This window comes from Polypterus senegalus, chromosome 18, assembly GCF_016835505.1.
Source record: "Polypterus senegalus isolate Bchr_013 chromosome 18, ASM1683550v1, whole genome shotgun sequence".
Lineage (NCBI taxonomy): Eukaryota > Metazoa > Chordata > Cladistia > Polypteriformes > Polypteridae > Polypterus > Polypterus senegalus.
Genome location: NC_053171.1, coordinates 92123090 through 92142063, shown reverse-complemented (window position 1 = coordinate 92142063; position 18974 = coordinate 92123090). Strand labels below are relative to the sequence as shown.

Below are 18974 nucleotides of genomic sequence, written 5' to 3'. Positions count from 1 at the left end.
GATTGGCGCCCTGCCCGGGGTTTGTTTCGTGCCCTGTGTTGGCTGGGACTGGCTCCAGCAGACCCCTGTGACCCTGTAGTTAGGATATAGCGGGCTGGATAATGGATGGATGGATCAGCCCTGTACTGTTCATATCATATATTTTGTAATTCGGTCTATTGTTAATCTGAAAAAAGAAGTCAGAGTCTGCGTTTTAACTTGATGTTAAAGGATCAACATTTTCCAAAGAATTCCAACGAGCCAAACATTTACGAGAGAATGCTAATAAAGAAGCCCTGCCTGGGGGTGCATGTCTTTTCCATTTAAGTGATTGCAAAACATCACCTAGAAAATAGCTAAGGAAGGCTTGTGGTCTGGCGCGACTGCGGTGAAACTTTCTGGCCTGAACAAGTTGTAGATGAGGTGCAAGACAAACACTGCGCATCAGCCAAGTCACACCATCTCCACCATAAAATATCGTGTTGCTGTCCAGCAGTGAGGACCAGCAAGCTTGTCAGAGCCAAAAGAAAGATGAATGGGGTGCAAAAAAGAAAACTACTGGAAAAAAAAAAAACAATAGTCTTTAACCAGAAACCTGAATCTGCAGAAGAAGTTACCCTTTAACAGGACAGTGATGTGAAGTATTAAACCACCAGAACAACAACAACTATACCACCTTAAGAGATGTACTCAAGTACACTTGGAGCCTTGATCTTTGTCTTTTAGATCAGTGGTTCACAACACGTAGTATGGTACCACTAGCGGGCATGCGAGGACTTATCAGGTGGTATGCAAGGCAATCTAAAAAACAATTGGGTGCAGCAAGCATAAGTGGAGGCAGTGTTAGGGAGAGAGAAGCTGTCCGCAAGAAGCAGCCTGAAGGCAAAAACACACTTGCTTCATTAGCACGTTTACCCATTTATAGGACTCGTACAGAAATATGAGTGTGACAATGTGACCTGCACACATTTTAACTTGTAGTGTTGCACATTTGAATGAAGGGCTTCACATGATGGCCTTTTAAAACAACACCATACGTAACGTTGATATGTTAACAAAGGCTCGAAACTCATCCTCCAAATGTTACAAACACAACTGTAGTTGTGTGTCAAACCACTCATCCATTTTATAGCCAGCAACTCCAGTTCAGGACTGATGTTGAGTGTCTTGACTGTCTCCCAGCTGCATTAGGTGCGAGCACCGTAGGACATCTACAAGTGGCTGCGCTATGTGTTTATTCCAAAATAAAAGGAATTTAGTTGTATGTAGATTTAAAGCGTGCTTCATATCTCTACTATATGATATATAGTAGTATAATAATAATTCTTTACATTTATGTACCACTTCTCTCATTACTCAAAGCGCTTTTCAAAGTGAGTGCGGAGCCACTTCAGCCACCACAAATGCGTAGCATCCATCTGGATGATACGTTGCAGCCATTTCTGCGCCAGTATACTCATTAGGTGGTGAGAGAGACCGCCAATTAGAAACGGGGGATGACTAGGGGGCCAGAATGACCAGCCCATGGAGGACAATTTAGCCAGGACATTGGGATACACACTGCTCTTTACGAAGGATTCCCGGGGATCCTTTATGACCACAGAGAGTCAGGACCCTAATTTTATTTACGAGGTGCGATCCAAAAGTTGCCAGAATGCATTTATTCTGCAGCCAGAAGGGTTTGGTTATATCAATCGCTGCTAGATAGCAGTTCAAGTTGTCCTTGAGAGCTGTTATCTCACGTTATAACGTCAGCACAGTTCCAGTTCTCATTTAAACTTCAGTTGTGTCTGTGAAGGGTTGTTCGTGAAAATGAGTGATTCGAAAGACCCAAAGAAGCTCGACAAGTTCACAGCAACACCAAGTCAATGCTCATTTGCTTCTTTGATGTGAAGGGTGTCATCCACAAGGAATCTGTGCCACAAGGACAGACGGGGAATGGAGCATTCTACAGGGATGTTTTCGAAATCGAATTCGCCGAACACGTCCCCAGATGTGGGCTGACAAATCATTTCTTTTGCATCACGACAATGCACCAGCTCACACATCTCTGATTATGCGTGGATTTTTGGCTTCTACAAAGTTTACTGCCATTCCCCACCCTCCGTACTCCCCTGATTTAGCGCCGTCTGATTTTTTTTATTTCCTAAGATGAAGATGAGGCTCAAGGGACGCGTATTGGAGATGGTGGAGGAGATCCAAGCGGTAACAACCGACGTCTTGAACACACTGACAAGCAACGACTTCCAGAGATGCTTCGAATGGTTGAAATCTCGCTGGGATTGGCGTATCAACTCAGCGGGTGACTATTTTGAAGGAACTGTTCACCATTAATTGTTATTTGGTGTGAATGCTTTTAAATAAATGCATTCCAGGAACTTTTGGGTCGCACCTCGTATATCTCATCTGAAGGACGACGCCATGCTTACAGCACAGTGTCCCTGCCATTCAGATCCGAATTCAAACCACAAGGCAAGCATCTCCTGCTGGCCTCACCAGCACCTCTTCTAGCAGCAACCCAAGCTTCTCCGAGATCCGGAGTGTCGAACTCCAGTCATGGAGGGCCGCAGTGGCTGCAGGCTTTCATTCGAACCATCTTCTTAATTAGTGACCAGTTTTTGGTGGTAATTACCTTCTTTTGCCTTAGTTTTAATTAACTTGACTCAGACACCTTAGTTGTTTCTTTTTTCTTAATTAGCAGCCAAACAATAACGAAACCCAAAACAAGCTGCCACGTGGCCAGCACACTCGTGCCCAATATGCGGAAATAAAGAAAGGTGGAGGTCTCAGTAAGGCTGATCTCTCAGGTCACCAAAACATTTTGACGGTGTTCTTAAAAAAACAGAAAAATCAACAGTTTGGGTAATGTGTGCTGTGGCAGAATGAGAGCAGCAACAAGCCGTGGAATTAAATAACGAGCTTAATTAACAGCAAGAATTGACTTCTCGTTAAGCAATTGGTTGGAGTGAAATTGGTCAGGGGCGTAGTTGGAAGACCTGGGTTCGCTTCCTGGCTCCTCCCTGCGTGGAGTTTCCACGTTCTCCCTGTGTCTGCGTGCGTTTCCTCCCACAGTCCAAAGACTTGCAGGTTGGGTGGATAGGCGATTCTAAATTGGCCCTAATGTGTGCTTGGTGTGTGGGTGTGTTTGTGTTTGTCCTGCGGTGGGTTGGCACCCTGCCCAGGATTGGTTCCTGCCGTGTGCCCTGTGTTGGCTGGGACTGGCTCCAGCAGACCCCAGTGTTCGGATTCAGCGAGTTGGAAAATGGATGGATGGATGGATGGAGTGAAATTGGTCAGAGTTTGAAGCCCCAGTTTAGCTGCTCATCTGTTGGCTCGTTTCACACTTCATTTCTCTTTGGCTGTCATTTAATGAAGAAAAGTAGTCAATTCAGAGGACTGAATCCTTAAAAACAGGGCTATGAAAATGAAGGGAAAAGAAGTTAATTAGCAGTGAAAACTGGTCACTGATTAGGAAAAGGGTTAGAAAGAAAACCTGCAGCCACTGCGGCCCTCCAGGCCTGGAGCTCAACACCCCTGTCCTAGATGGTCTCCCATCCAAGTATTGGCCAGGCCTGAACATGCTGAACTTCAGGTTGAGGAGCTCTTCTGAGGTGCATGTGGTATAACTGCGGATCTCAAAGACATGCGGTTTGCAGGGCTGCTAAACAGAATACTTAACTACCAAAATCAAATCAACAACTACCACATTTGTGTTGTTGTGTTTTCTGAAATCAAACTAATGTTTATTACTGTAACAACTAAAATGTGTGGTAAGTGATGAGAATATACACAACACATACTGTGTTTGAATACGCGAGCAAGTGGGGAGCAGTCTTCAGAAGTTATCGCTGTCTCATTCTTCATTATTTCACTGGCACAGGTAATAGCAAAGTCTGAACAATTATGTGATGAAAAGAACAACAACGGCTGTTTTACAGGAATTCTAAAATAGTAACACTAAACTGACAAGTTCAATTTAATAATCCAAGTTATTTGGAAAGTCAGACTTTAAGGTGTGACATGTCTAAATCCCTGTGTTAGACAGTCTGCTGTCATCAATCACCATTACTCAATCTACAGTGAAATTCAGAAAGTGGAAATGGGCAAATGCTACTTAACAACCCTGTTGTGAACGGTTACCATTAGCAGGAACATCCGTAAAGAGTACAGCCCATGAAGAGGTCAATGAGTAATGGCTGAGGTGAATACATATTTCAAAAATGTTTGGTTTTGGTATTGATTATATTAAGACAAAATAGTGATGTATTGGGTCGTGCTGCCTTCTCACAGATCCAGCATTCTGGGTTTCAGTCCCACACCCAGCTGTTGTACGTGTGGAGTTTGCACATTTTCTTTGTGTTTGTGTGGGTTTTTCTTTCACATCCCCAAAGACGTTAGGTTGACCCTGAGTATAAGTGGACCCTGCGATGGGCTGCTGACCCCCGTCCAGTGCTGTTGTCTGCCCTTTACTCTGTGCTACAGAGATGAACTCTGGATCAAGAAGTACCGTAGATAAAACTTCTCTGAATTTTTTAGTTTATCATTTTATCGTTTATTTATATATCTACTCTATATATATATAAAATCCTAAGCCTAAAAGTGCAACAATTTTATGTTACGTTTTTTGTCACGCTTTAAATCAGGCCTATTTTAAAACCTATGTATTTATTTATGGTATCATTCTTTTCAGAATTTATCAAACTTTAATGTGATGTTATTAGATTTTCAGATTCTTATTCCGTTTTTAAATTATAAACAAAAATGATCACGAACTCACGCCCTGCGAGACGAGACTTTGTGTCAAGAGATTTAACCACACCCGGGGCCGGAAATAAAAGACAAAGAGTAGGACAGCTGCTGTACGGGCTTTTACATGTTCGAAGCGCCGCACAAGATGTAGATCACACAGCACAGCAGCAGCTGATCGAGCAAAGAGGAGGTAAATAAATTGTATTTGTTTCCTATTGTATCACCGTTTAAGAGGGGGTTTCAGAGGAGCGACCACATCTCCTTGGAGTTCGTTCAGCCCCCCCACTTCACAAAGCAAGTAGCAGAGACGTGAAGTGGCTGGCGCATAGCACAGGCCGGGGATGGTTGCAAGCAAAGAAAGCAGGGGGTAACCCCCTACTTTATAAATATTGTTTTAGTTTATTGTTTTATAGTTTATTTTTCTCATTTTATGGAAGAGGCTCCATGAAGAAGAACACGAAACTCATGGATACAATTTGCCATTGTAATATTTGATAATTCTTTCTAACTCGAAGACTATACAATCCAAAAAAACATCTAATTATAATTGGTTATGGTAAAACAACGGCTGTCCAAACACCAGATAAATGTGAATTTCCCCTTGGGATTAATAAAATATCTATCTATCTATCTATCTATCTATCTATCTATCTATCTATCTATCTATCTATCTATCTATCTATCTATCTATCTATCTTTCATATCTATCTATCTATATCTCTAACTCATTACAAAAGGGAATATGTGACACTTGTATTGAATATGCAAGAAAAACTCCATGAGTACATTTGCATGTCAGCATTTAAGTTTGATGATTTGCTTCACCGCATCGAACCATTCATCAAACATTGAAGCACACAGCATTGTGACTTCTCGTCACATGTTAATAGCAAATGCTGATGTAGTTGCTGATTCTTCTTTCATATCTATCTATCTATCTATCTATCTATCTATCTATCTATCTATCTATCTATCTATCTATCTATCTATCTATCTATCTATCTATCTATCTATCTATCTAAATGAACACAATCTATAAATGTTTCAGATTAGCAACGTCACTAATCCCATAGTTTTTTTTTTCAATACCTGTTGCATCTACATCAGGTTTTCACACAAATGTTATTTCAGTCATTCCTGTGTCATTTTTTTAAATTAGATATTTTTTTTGTACAAAGAACAAATGTGTTACTTAGAAACTGCAAAGAACAAAAAATGAGCCAGACTGGTTGCATTGAAAAAGTAAATAGTTCGCTTTTACACATTCAATCACATGGATGTGTGAAATAAATAAAAGTAAGCAAACATTTATTGAAACTTTTAATTATACAACACAAGCCTTAAAAGACATAACCTCTGCAAAGCAATAAACGCTTTTCAGTGTTTTCTGTACAGATGGGAAGGCCCTTCAGTCTCAGACATACTGGGATATTGTTAAAGATCACTTTAAAATGCTGTGTAATTTAAACTCATTATCAGATCAAAGCGATAGAGCCACATGCCACAGTAAAACATCCCTGCTTTTAATTAGCTCCTTCCAGCTCGTAAGCCTACTAACAGACTACTACTTAAATGCACTCTGAGAAGCAAGCCCTTCTTAGTATTTAAATAATGTGTAGTGGGCATGGCTTGAAACCATGTTGACAGAAACCCCATCTTGCAAATGATGTTATACAGTTGAATAAGCCAAGTAGATCTGACGTATCAGAAATGCATCGAGAAAGAACTATAAGTCGTCTGGAAAGCAGAGATAATGACTTCTGGAAAAGAAAAAAACGAACACCTCCTGTGCTTTATTGCCCTATCAGTGCTGGTTACCTGGCGTGTGACTTGGTGAAGCTCACACAAATAAAACGTGTAACACTCTCAAGCCTGCTTATTCTAGGATGCCACCACCTTGCAGGGCCTACACTGCTGCAATGTGGAAACACCATTTAACTTAAATGTCCATTGCCCTCTTTTTACAAATGTGTGATCAGCATGGAATTTGTGGAAATACACAGGACCCAAGTGGACTATAATTGCTTCACACACTTACCTTACTATTTTAGAAACCACCTGTCTTGACAACCCAAAGGCGTTTGCAATCATGCATAATCTCCCCTTGTCTGCTAAATAGTAGGGCGTGTAGGCAACGTTTCAGACAACACTGACTGGCAATCTCATTACAGTTGTCTTTCCTTTGATGTGCAGACAAAGCAGCTCACTCAAAAGACAACAGCGATGTCCTCGTCAAACGAAACAACCACTTCATTCTCAAACGTGTCCCACCAACTAGAGGTCTGAATGGGTCTCATCCAAAACCGACGATGTTGGTGGCTGGGTCTGTGTCGTTGGAGTGTTTGATGTAGCAGTGACCTACGTAGTGCATTACGTCTCTGTTGCTCAATATAGTGGCAAAGTAATTCTTCCACCCATTATCCAACCTGCTAAACCCTAACTACAGGGTCATGGGGGTCTGCTGGAGCCAATCCCAGCGCGCAAGGCAGGAAACAAACCACCACAGGGCACACACACTCGCACTAGGGGCAATTTAGGATCACCAATCCAACTAACCTGCATGTCTTTGGACTGTGGGAGAAACCCACGCTGACACAGGGAGAACATGCAAACTCCACACATGGAGGACCTGGGAAGCGAACCCAGGTCTCCTAACTGTGAGGCAGCAGCACTACCACTGCACCACCATGCCACCCCTTATTATTGAAATCCATCCATCCATTATCCAACCCGCTCTATCCTAACTACAGGGTCACGGGGGTCTGCTGGAGCCATTCCCAGCCAACACAGGGCACAAGGCAGGAAACAAACCCCCACCGCAGGGCACACACACACACACACCGAACAGAATTTAGGATCACCAATCCACCTAACCTGCTTGTTTTTGGACTGTGGGAGGAAACCCATGCAGACTCGGGGAGAACACGCAAACTCCACGCAGGGAGGACCTGGGAAGCGAACCCGGGTCTCCTAACTGCGAGGCAGCAGCGCCACCGTGCCGCCTGTGACGCAGTAACTGTACGATTAAATGGAAACATGTAAAGAGTCCCGTTAACAAGGTTAACACCAGCACTACTTTAGCTATGACCGCAATTGCAAAAGATTGCCGCATGTAAATAAAACAGATAATGGCACACACACTGACGTCAATCAAAGAAGATACCGGCATACACTGTGGAGCCAAAATCTCAGTTTTCCCTGCCTACACATAAATGGGGAAGACTGAGTTTCTAAACATCTTCACTCTGGAAGGAGTTTTCAAAGGGCCCGGTTTCAGGAACCTAAAAATCAGTTTCCGTGTGGACGAAACGCCAAAACGCATACAAACACCTATGTTTTAAAAAATATCCGTGTGTGCGGACAGAATAAATTACATTCTCTTGTTATCGATGCCTGTTTCATGCTCTTGACAGCAGATTTTTGCATTTTTATATGGATGGAGATTTTTTTAGAAACGGTGCGCATGTGGACGGGATTTTTTTTTTTTTTGGTTTAAGCGAAGGAGGAAAACTCCAGTTTTAAAAAAAAATAAATACCTGGGTATGTGTGGATGAGGCCTTAATCCTCACGACTACAGAAAACCAGACGAGAGAGTGCAAAGTCCACCCTGTCAACAACGGATGGTGGGATTTGAACCCAGGATCCCAGATCCATAAGGCAGCATTGCAAGTCAGTGCACTACTCAAAACCTCAACTTCAGATTTAGAAAATGAATACAAGAAATAATGACTTTCATGCCTTCGTGAACTGCTATGACTCAGAGTGAGACGTGTGCCGGCTGACATACGAATCGACAAGTTAGCTCTGATCTGATACTACGGGACAACTAAACACTACAGGAAAACGAGGACACAAATGCACAGACTACGGGCGTGAGAAGGTCTGGAAACAACATATCTGCTTGATAAGAAAAGATGTCACATAGGAACAAAGTGCTTTTAATCCTTGTTATAAAATGGAAAGACTTCGACATCCCTCCAATAAGGCATCTTAAGACCTTATGTGTGATGAGACAATTTAGTGCGACAGCAGAACATGTGCTTGAAAACAGCTGATGGTGCCAGTAACAGCACAGAGTGTAAAACCTAGCAATGCTTAAATCGTAAGAATACAAATATGTCGACCTAACACGTTTTTGTGACTGGTAAGGCATAGTTTTCATTTAGATAATAGATACCCAATTAGGGAAAAAGAGGATTACTGAAATATTCAAGCTAATGGTGCCAACACAAGCTAAACAGTATCCAAATGAAATAACTAACCAAGAGCAGACTAATCCATTCACAGGAGTCACAGTAACCAGATTAGAAGAAGACATGGCAGCAGTAGTCAGCCTGTAGCCAAACGACCAGGAAATAAAGCTGAATGTACGGGACGAGTTAAAATGCATTACAGATGGATGGCCAGAGCTGTAAAAAGTATGGGGCCAGCTTTAAGGGGAGGTGTTAACGTCTTCAGATCATAAGCCTTGTCCGCATGAATATTTAAGAGCCACTTTGACACCGGTCATATTTTCATACAAAAACTTGAATTTGTAAATGAAGATATTATGATAAATAGCAACAAGCCCAACGCTTAATACGCTATCCTCTTCCAGTTTAACTATCGGTGAATGGAATACTGACTCGCCTAAACGCGTAATTCTTAGTCCGACTTCTATTCAAGACACGCATGAGATGTTCAAGAGTCTGCCTGTTCATGGCCTGAGAGATGAAAAAAAAAAATAAGAAAAGAAAGAATTTTGGAATAGACATGCCAAGAAAAAAAAAAAAAGGTATCACAAGAAATCATAAGCACGTGTACTGAAGTACCAGTACATGGAAATTACATCTTTCCTGGCAAACCTTCCCATAAATCAATGTGCAAATAATTATTCTCAAAGAAACAATGACTGAAAAGTGAACTATCCAGATTGCAAATAACCGTTCTCGCTCTGCCCCAACTGTCCAAGCTAACTTTAAAGACGCACTGTTTTCCAGGTTAAGCAATTTATAATAAGTTTAAACAACTGTGCCAGCAAATGTTAATGAAGCATTCTATGCTCATATCCTGAACTTACCTGTAACCAACATGTTAGTACATAAACTAAGGTCAAAAGGCGCCAGTACAAGGCAGACATTGCCCGTTTGGCATTGTTTTATAGGATTTCTCTATAATTGCCTCTCTCGAGCAGCACGGTGGCGCAGTGGGTAGCGCTGCTGCCTCGCAGTTAGGACACCCGAGTTCGCTTCCTGGGTCCTCCTTGAGTGGAGTTTGCGTGTTGTCTGCGTGGGTTTCCTCCCACAGTCCAAAGGCATGCATGTTGGGTGCATTGGCGATCCTAAACTGTGTCCTGCCTGGGGTTTGTTCCTGGGATTGGCTCCTGTAGTTAGGATACTGACTGACTGTCTCTCTCTGGCTTATAATCACTGGAACATTTTACTGTACAACTTCATGTTCTGTATACAGACGAGGCACATTTTTTTATGTAGACTGCATATTTTTTGTGGGTTCCCAAATACAAAGCCATGTCGTTAGGCTAAATGGTGACTCTAATGGCGCTTTTCCACTGCATAGTACGGCACAGCACGGTTCAGTACAGCTCACCTTGGTTCGGCTCAGTTCGGCTCGGTTTGCGTTTCGACTGCAGTTTAGTACCGCTTGAGAGTGGGCGGGATTATTCACGTGTCGTTATAGTTGCGCCGCCTCTACTGCCGTGACATCATCGTAAACGCGCCACAAACAAACACACAACAATGGAGCATATCGACGGAATGGTGTTCTTCATTTAACAGCAAGACAAAGGAGTTTGTTTCAAAAGAGGCTGATGGCAGCCAAAGAAATCACAGCTAAAAAAAACAAGAGAGTTTTGGAACTTTTACAACAACACGCAGACAACGACAACACTTTAGCTCGACGACGCGCAAGGGTAAGCATCTAAAAAAAAGCACATCACTAGCTAACTTTTATCACTGTTGCAAAGCATAAAATGAACTTAACTGCCAGTGTAACATTAAAATGCTGATTCTGTATATTACAGATCTTCCACATTTTGCAAAAAAGTCGCCGCAACAGACCATCTGTTTGGACATTTAACCGTGCTTCAGAGTGGTGGGATGTGATTGTTCCCGGTTTTCCAAACACTCAGTGGCTGGAGAACTTTCGAATGTCTGAAGAAACATTCATCCACTTATGCATTTGGTCGAACCACTTCCACGAGCACCTGTTTGAGCCACTCCGGCTGTTGTGGTCCTTTATACTCCTGTAGTCGCTCTTCATTTTTTTTAACTTGTCCCTACACTGTTTGTAAGTCCGATGGTAGCCGTGTGCGCCCAAGAGCTTAGCGACCTCCTGAAAAACGTTTTCATTCCGCGTCGCTCCTTTCAGCTCTCGCTGGATCCGCTCCTCGGCTACCAACGAGAGGAACATCTGTACTTCCTTTAATAGACCACGAAACAGCCATTTTTGGTTAAAACAAAATGGTGCGTCCGAACCTTCGCTGGCTGTGCTAAAAATCTAGCGGGTCTGTTGTGTCTCGTGTCGCAAGTTCAGTGACGCAGTAATGACGATTTTCTCCGGCCAATCAGTGACCAGCAGAGTTTACACGTCACGTTTTGGTAACGGTTCGGCGCGCTGAGGTGGTACTAAAAAAAGGACCAGGTACTGTTCCCAGTGGAAAACCCCCCAAAAGTGAGCTGAACTGAACCGTGTCGTGCCGTACTATGCAGTGGAAAAGCGCCATAAACTGGGTGGCGTGAGTGTGTGTCCAGTGTCCCATTCTCTAACAATCGTTGCTGCTTCAGCAAAAGAATAGCTTTTCTTTTAAATTAAAGAATTATTTAAATAATTGTTACCTCTAGGTAACAGACATATCTACCACATAAAGGAAACGGATGTATCTTATGTGAGAACAAGTCATCCCTTGTATCCATCTGCCAGAAAGAAGCTAACAAGTTTAGCAAATGAGACGGGCTTGTTCAGATGGCCCAATATCTCATCCAGAAACTTTTAAAAAGGTGACTAACTGTCCACTTCAATGAAGACATTACAATATATTCTAGCTGTTGTTTTACCACAATATGCATTTTGATATAATACACCATTAATTTGCAATGCTTTCTTTTTCTATTACTGGGCCATAGGGGGCTGAAACCTGTCCAGGCAAGAGAAAGAGGTGTCAGGCAGTAACGATAAGTGGATGAAACACACACACAATGGGTTACTTTAGTGTCACCAATTAATTTAGGATATACATCCTTGAGATAAGGAGGGAAATGCAAACACTTGGAGAAAATCAATCATACATGCAGGTAGAAGCTGCAAATTCCACATTAACTGAGAGTCGGCCAGGAATCAAACCATGGAGCTGAGGTAACGCAGTGCTAATCCATCCGCAATGCTTTGTTATGGTTTTGCTGTTATAATGAAATGTTATTTTAGCGAAGGATGATCAAAATTTATACCGTAAGGTCTGATCACATCAAGGACAAACATCTAAATCAGGGGTGTCAAAGTCCAGGCCTGGAGGGCCGCAGTGGCTGCAGGTTTTCATTCTGACCCTTTTGTTAATCAGTTTTCACTGCTAATTAACTCCCTTTTCCCTTCATTTTAATAGCCCTGTTTTTAAGGATTCAGTCCTCTGAATTGATTTGTTTCTTCATGAAAGACACACAGAAATGAGACGTGAAACGAGCCAACAGATGAGCAGCCAAACTGGGACTTCAAACTCCAACCAATTTCACTCCAACCAACCTATTAATGAGAAGCTGATTCTTGCTGTTAATTTATTAAGCCCGTTATATAATGTTGAGGTCTGTTGCCGCTCTCATTCTGCCACAGAAGACATTTCCAAAACGGTTGATTTTCTGTTCGTCAAAATGTTTTGGTGACCTGAGAGATCAACCTTACTGAGACCTTTCTTTATTTTGAGATATTGTGTGACGGGCACAGGTGAGCTGGTCAGGTGGCAGCTCGTTTTGTGTCTCATTGTTATTGTTTGGCTGCTGGTTAAGTTAATTAAAACTAAAGCAAAAGAAGTTAATTAGCAGCAAAAACTGGTCACTAATGAAGAAGATGGTTAGAATGAACACCTGCAGCCACTGCAGCCCTCCAGGCCTGGAGTTCGACACCCGTGATCTTAATAAATGCTACAGACTGAACTAGTTCCCATCGAAGCCCATTTGGAGCCCTGGGCAATGCTGACAGATGCCCTCCCTCGTTGTCCACAGAGGGCAGTCGATATCATTAACCTTTGACAACCTGTTTTCCCTCTTGGTGGCAGACATGTGCACCCCTCTGTGCATATGCTGTGGACTTTAAGGAATGTGTGCCCCTAGCCTTTGAAGTTTTACTTTCATAAATGGTGCCCATTGGCTGACAGTGCCCACTCAGTACCCCTCTGCTTTACTTTCATTAAAGGCCCAATACTCATTATCATCATAATATCATCATAGTCTGACGACCCCGGGGGGGGGGTTCCCATTCTGTGTCCAGCACGCATGCCTCTTAACCTTCACAAATATGGCATCTGCCTGTGTCCCCTAATGCATTGATTGGCACTGGACTGAACCAGATGAAGGGTTTTCAATTTTTACAAATGGAGACACATAGAAACATATCTTAATTCTGGTGGATCATCTACCACAGATACGTCTCCTGCAGGTCTATGGTGGCTATAGACTGTCCCTTCAACTAATTTTCTTAATTAGAAGGTAACCCTTTATAGCAATTTGGAGCTTATTCTCAATAAAACGAAATAATAATCCTGTTCAGAGCCTGAGGGGTGTTTGCTTACGGGGGAGCCTATTGAATTCATAGCAGGAATTAACTAGGAAGGGTGAAGCTTCACCCACATGGGCCAATTTAAAAATGCCAGTTAACCACACATGCACATCTTTGGGATGTGAGAGAAAAATCAGAATATTCATTGAAAAACCAAAGCAGATATGAGGAGAACATTCCGACTCCACACAGATAGTGACTAGAAGTGGAATGCATACAATGGACAACTGATCTATCAAGCAGTAGTGCTAACAACTAAGCCATCCTTATCAACTGAATAGCACGATAACACCTCGCCTGAACAAGGGGCCTGAGATGCCTCAAAAGCTTGCATATTGTAATCTTTTTAGTTAGCCAATAAAAGGGGTCTTTTTGCTTGACTTCTCACTACATCCACAACGGTTAACACGGTACAACACCCTGTCACTACAGTACATCGTTTGTTACTATTCTTATACTACCATGTCAGGAGTTGTTCACTTCAAAGCTCCTCTTTTCCTGAGACCAAAATATTTTGTGGGCCAAAGCAGATTTTTACTTCATTCTTCCATTGTATTCTCCAATTTTTTTCCAAAATACTTTAATATAAGATACTATACGATAAACACAGACAGGTGCAAATGGAACCAGGTTTGTGACTTTCCTGTTTACTCTCTCATTTTAAACTTGTTGTTAAATCATAATTGGTAAAGAAAAACAGACACTTAAAACTCTAAATGCAGCTTTTTAAAAGTAAAAGCAGTAATTAAGTGATCCACATTTTAACCAGTGTGTGAACTAAAATTAAGCCAAAAGAAGTCCTAGCTTCTAATTTAGAAAATAGCTAGAATGAAGATCTGAGTTTTACTTCCTTATCAAGAGTAGAATTTCAATATGAATACTTCTAACGGCTTCAGCTGTTAACAGGGATAATGATCCTAGGCGAAACTGGGACAAAACTGAACTGGAAGCCTCCCAAAACCCTAGACGAAACTTAATGGAGTTATGTTGTTTTACAAGTAGCAGCACTATTGTGTGAAAATGAGGAGGTCCTTTCACCTGCCTGGGCTCCAACTGCAAAACCAAAATAATTGTAACCAAATGTATGGCAAATGTTGTACGTTGCCTTGGAAAGACTTGAATCAAATTTGAAATAACAAAAAAAAATAATATTAAGAGATCCCATTCACTTACCTAACCAATAACCAAATAGGCATAAATATATATATATATATATATATATATATATATAATATATATACACACACATATATATATACAGACACACACACACATATATATATACAGAAACACACACACACACATATACATACAGTATATATATATACACACACACATATATACAGACACACATATATATACAGACACACACACACATATATATATACAGAAACACACACACACACACATATATATATATATATACACACACACACAAATATATATACAGACACACACATATATATATACACACACACACATACACATATATATATACACACACACACACACATATATATATATATATACACATATACACACACACACTCTAGAGGGGGTGGCACAGTGGCGCAGTGGGTAGCACTGCTGCCTCGCACTTAGGAGACCCAGGTTCGCCTTCCGGGTCCTCGCTGCGTGGAGTTTGCATGTTCTCTCCGTGTCTGTGTGGGTTTCCTCCGGGCGCTCCGGTTTCCTCCCACAGTCCAAAGACATGCTGGTTAGGTGGACTGGTGATTCTAAATTGGCCCTAGGGTGTGTGTCCTGCGGTGGGTTGGCACCCTGTCCAGGATTGGTTCCTGCCTTGTGCCCTGTGTTGGCTGGGATTGGCTCCAGCAGACCCCCGTGACCCTGTGTTCGGATTCAGCGGGTTGGAAAATGGATGGATGGATACACTCTAGACTTCCTGCACATGGTAAAGTATGTGCCAGTGAAATGCTGAGATGCGGGTTGAACCCACTGCAGTACATGAAGTGTGGCAGAAAGCCAGAGCCTACCCTGACAGCAGGGGGGATAAAGCAGGCACCAACCCTGCACTTACCACGGATGGGGACCAGTTAAACTTAGTTAAATGTGGATAATGTTCATTTACAATGTATGTATTTTTTCACCCGCTTTTGTGGTACTATGCATATGCATATTCCGAATATTTATTATTTTAATACAAAAGGCAGTATTTCATGCAAATTTGTTTTTGACAACACAGCACAAAACTGTGTAACGTTAATCATGTAAATCTTGCTAAATTACCAAAAATGCCTGTTTTAGAGAAAACCATTTCAAGCCGCTTAAGCCTCCGTGCGACCTGATACTCGCTTGTGCTCGGCGGCGTCACTGTGTCTACAGACTCGGCGCATACACCTTAATTATACTGCGCTACCAAAAGAAAACAGGAACTAACCTTCCACCTAAAAAAACGGACCCCCCGCCCCCCATTTTAAAAATAACACACAACGTACAGTTGACATCAACTCCACACAGACAGCCAGCGTGGCCCCATCTGACACAGACAGCGCACACAACAAACAAACAAACAACTAAGCACCGGCCATAAACCACTGACGTGCCGGACACGCCCCTCGTTTGACGTCAGACACGTGGTTCGAAGGCGCGCCAATCCAAGACGTAATCCGAAAGGAGCGCTTTATTTTACCCAATCACAGTTCAATTATTATAAACTGTTCTATAATACGGCATCATAAAAACTACAGAAATTCGCGCAGCTGAGCGCTGCCGCAGGTAACTTTTTTAGAGATATGCAGATTTTAACGTAGGTTACAGGTATTACTCATTTTTTTGTCTCATACATAAAACATTTTGAAAAAAAAAATCAATGTGTAGAGTTACTGACTTTGGTTGTGACCATGCCATTTTTGAGCAAAATCGTATTTGTATATTGCCAATTTCGAATGAATAACGCTATTTAGGTGCTGTGGGTCCTCCTTTCACAAGAACACGAAAATAAAACAGCGACTGTGCTAATGATGAAAAGAAATAAACTTAAATCGTAAAAACATACATAAACAGTCCATATTAATCAGATACGCGATTAAACCCGATTATGCCCCCAGCTACTCACAATCCTGAATTGGAATAAAAAGATTGTAAATGTTATGTCTTGCTATGATTTAGGGTTAATATATTACATCCTGCAGGTGCTGCACAAATTCACATTACTGAAAAATCAGTGTTATCTTCCCTTGGGGAATTCATACGAAAAGCATAAAGATTTCTTTTCCCGTGATAACACCACGGTGTGTATGTGCCCAGCCCGATGGGAACGCTTGCTTATTTTGCGGTAATTTCGGAAGAGAACTATATGCATCTAGCGCCATGAACCATGTCAAACGGATCACCACCGATTTATCTCACCCAGGTCATCATCACTCGTTCAAAGCATTCCTCTCTCATAAATCCTTTAGGTCAATTAAAACTAAAACTAATAGACCCGGAACAGTTTCTTTGCCCGTGCCACTGACCTCGCAAACCAGTAATTCAGCGTATCTGGATGGAGGCGTGAATGTGTGCTTGCATATATATATACACATGTATGTGTGTTCATCCGCACTACTCACACACACGCGGATTCACTTGTAAATCGTTTCAATACCTCCTTTATATATCGTAGTAATCTACAATTGTGTATCAAGTATGCTGTTTAACTTGTCATGCGTGTTATTTATATGTGATGATGTGTCTTATAAGCTGCTCCAAAGCTATCACGTTAAATTCCTGTAAATCGATTCCTATTCTAGCAGCAACAGATTCTTTACTTATGGCTCTGTAACAGTGCAAAGCGGAATAACCCAAAGGTCATGAAATGCACGTTTTGAGTGCAGAGTTGCTATGGCCAGTGCCGTCGGGGGTATGGTCTGGCCTGCGATTTTTTCATCCATCCATTCATTATCCAACCCGCTATATCCAAACTACAGGGTCACGGAAGTCTGCTGGAGCCAATCCCAGCCGCCACAGGGATCAAAGCAGGAAACAAACCCCGGGCAGGGTGCCAGCCCACTACAGGGCTTGCGATTTTTTTGTCATCCCTATTTGATTCTGTGCCATCTGCCTGTTTACAGGTGATAGTTATTTGAACCCGTTCTTCTGTATGGCAAATTCAGCATATTTAGTTGGATTACCGCTAGTGGGGGTAGCATCAAGTCTTCATATACTGCATGTTGGCAACGTTACCTACATCTCCTAGCTAAACTTAATCGAAATGAACTGATTTGAAAGGACTACACGAATAACCGATTGGCTCCCTTGGATTATCTTCGAATCGCGAACGTTCATACATCTGCTTTTATTTCTGTTTGTGACGAGATCCCTCGTATGCTGGGGAGATTGACAACGTTTCACTGTATGACTACATGCGTAAATATACCCAGTGATGGACTGAAGTCCCGTCCAGGGTTGGCTTTCTGTAACTCTACACGACGGCGACGGATGAAATAACATAACGGGATCGCAATCTATCTGCGTCTTTAGGCTACTGCGAACCTGCGACTTGGCGCGCCATGAAGGCTCGGAGAAAAAGAGTGGCTAACCACACGGCGGAACTAAATGACTTGTAAGGGATAACGTTATTGCTCTCCGGTGCAGATGCAGCGAAATCAGCGCTCCCACTTACCTACCCTGCTGCACTGGGCCATCGCCCGATCTAACGCGTTTGTGTCAAACCAGAGTACTACGTTTATCAAGCCAAGTAGCTTTTTTAGGGGAAGGGGTTTATTAGCTCAAAATCGTAGCTTCAGCTGTTAACGTGTGGCAAAACTGTCAATGCTTCTTATACCATTAATCAAATGATAACAAGAAAAGCATCAATACCAGAGTGCAACATTAAGTTGAATGTTATGCGGTTTTATGATGAGAGGGTCACACGTGACACACGGGTTTGCAACGCTTCCCACTAGAAGTTAGTTTTGGAAAGAAATGTGCAATTAAACAAAATGTTCAACCAAATGTGTACTTCTTTACTGCGATGAACACCTGGAGACACTGTAGTACCCCGGCAGCACATTCACTCAAGAACACGTTAGCAGAGAGTGACATGCGAGCGACGATCTCGTAATGGTGAAATGATCAGGGTGCGCAAAACTGTGTTATTGGCAGACGCGAATTTAGCGTTAGTGATGCTGCCGGTCGGACTGCACGGTAGCGCAGCAGTTAGAGTCGCTGGCAAGATTCGCCCCCAGTATACGTGCGTGATCTCCCCACATCTTCAGGTGCGCCGAGTGCTGACCCTGACTAGTTACGTTGGCAATGTTACGATACCAGTTTAAAGATGGCCAGTGTGCCGTACTCTTCAAACAGAGAGATGCCACAAACCATACACTAGGAACGTTGGGTTGAAAAGTAAAAAAAAATAAAATAAAACATGTTTCTACCTCCTGTACGCAGAGGGCTGCCGAATCACACTTTTAAACTACGTACCAATTTTTGTTTTCCTCCGCACAATACAATTTTTACGGTACCTTTTATACTGAAGCAAC

At 42.2% G+C, this 18974-nt stretch overlaps 1 protein-coding gene across 1 annotated transcript in view; it reads right to left on the bottom strand.

Moving 5' to 3' along the window:
- The window catches only part of ism2a (isthmin 2a), an 88603-nt gene that overhangs the window by 68601 nt on the left and 1028 nt on the right, over positions 1 to 18974 (bottom strand). The gene's annotated exons all lie outside the window — the stretch shown is intronic.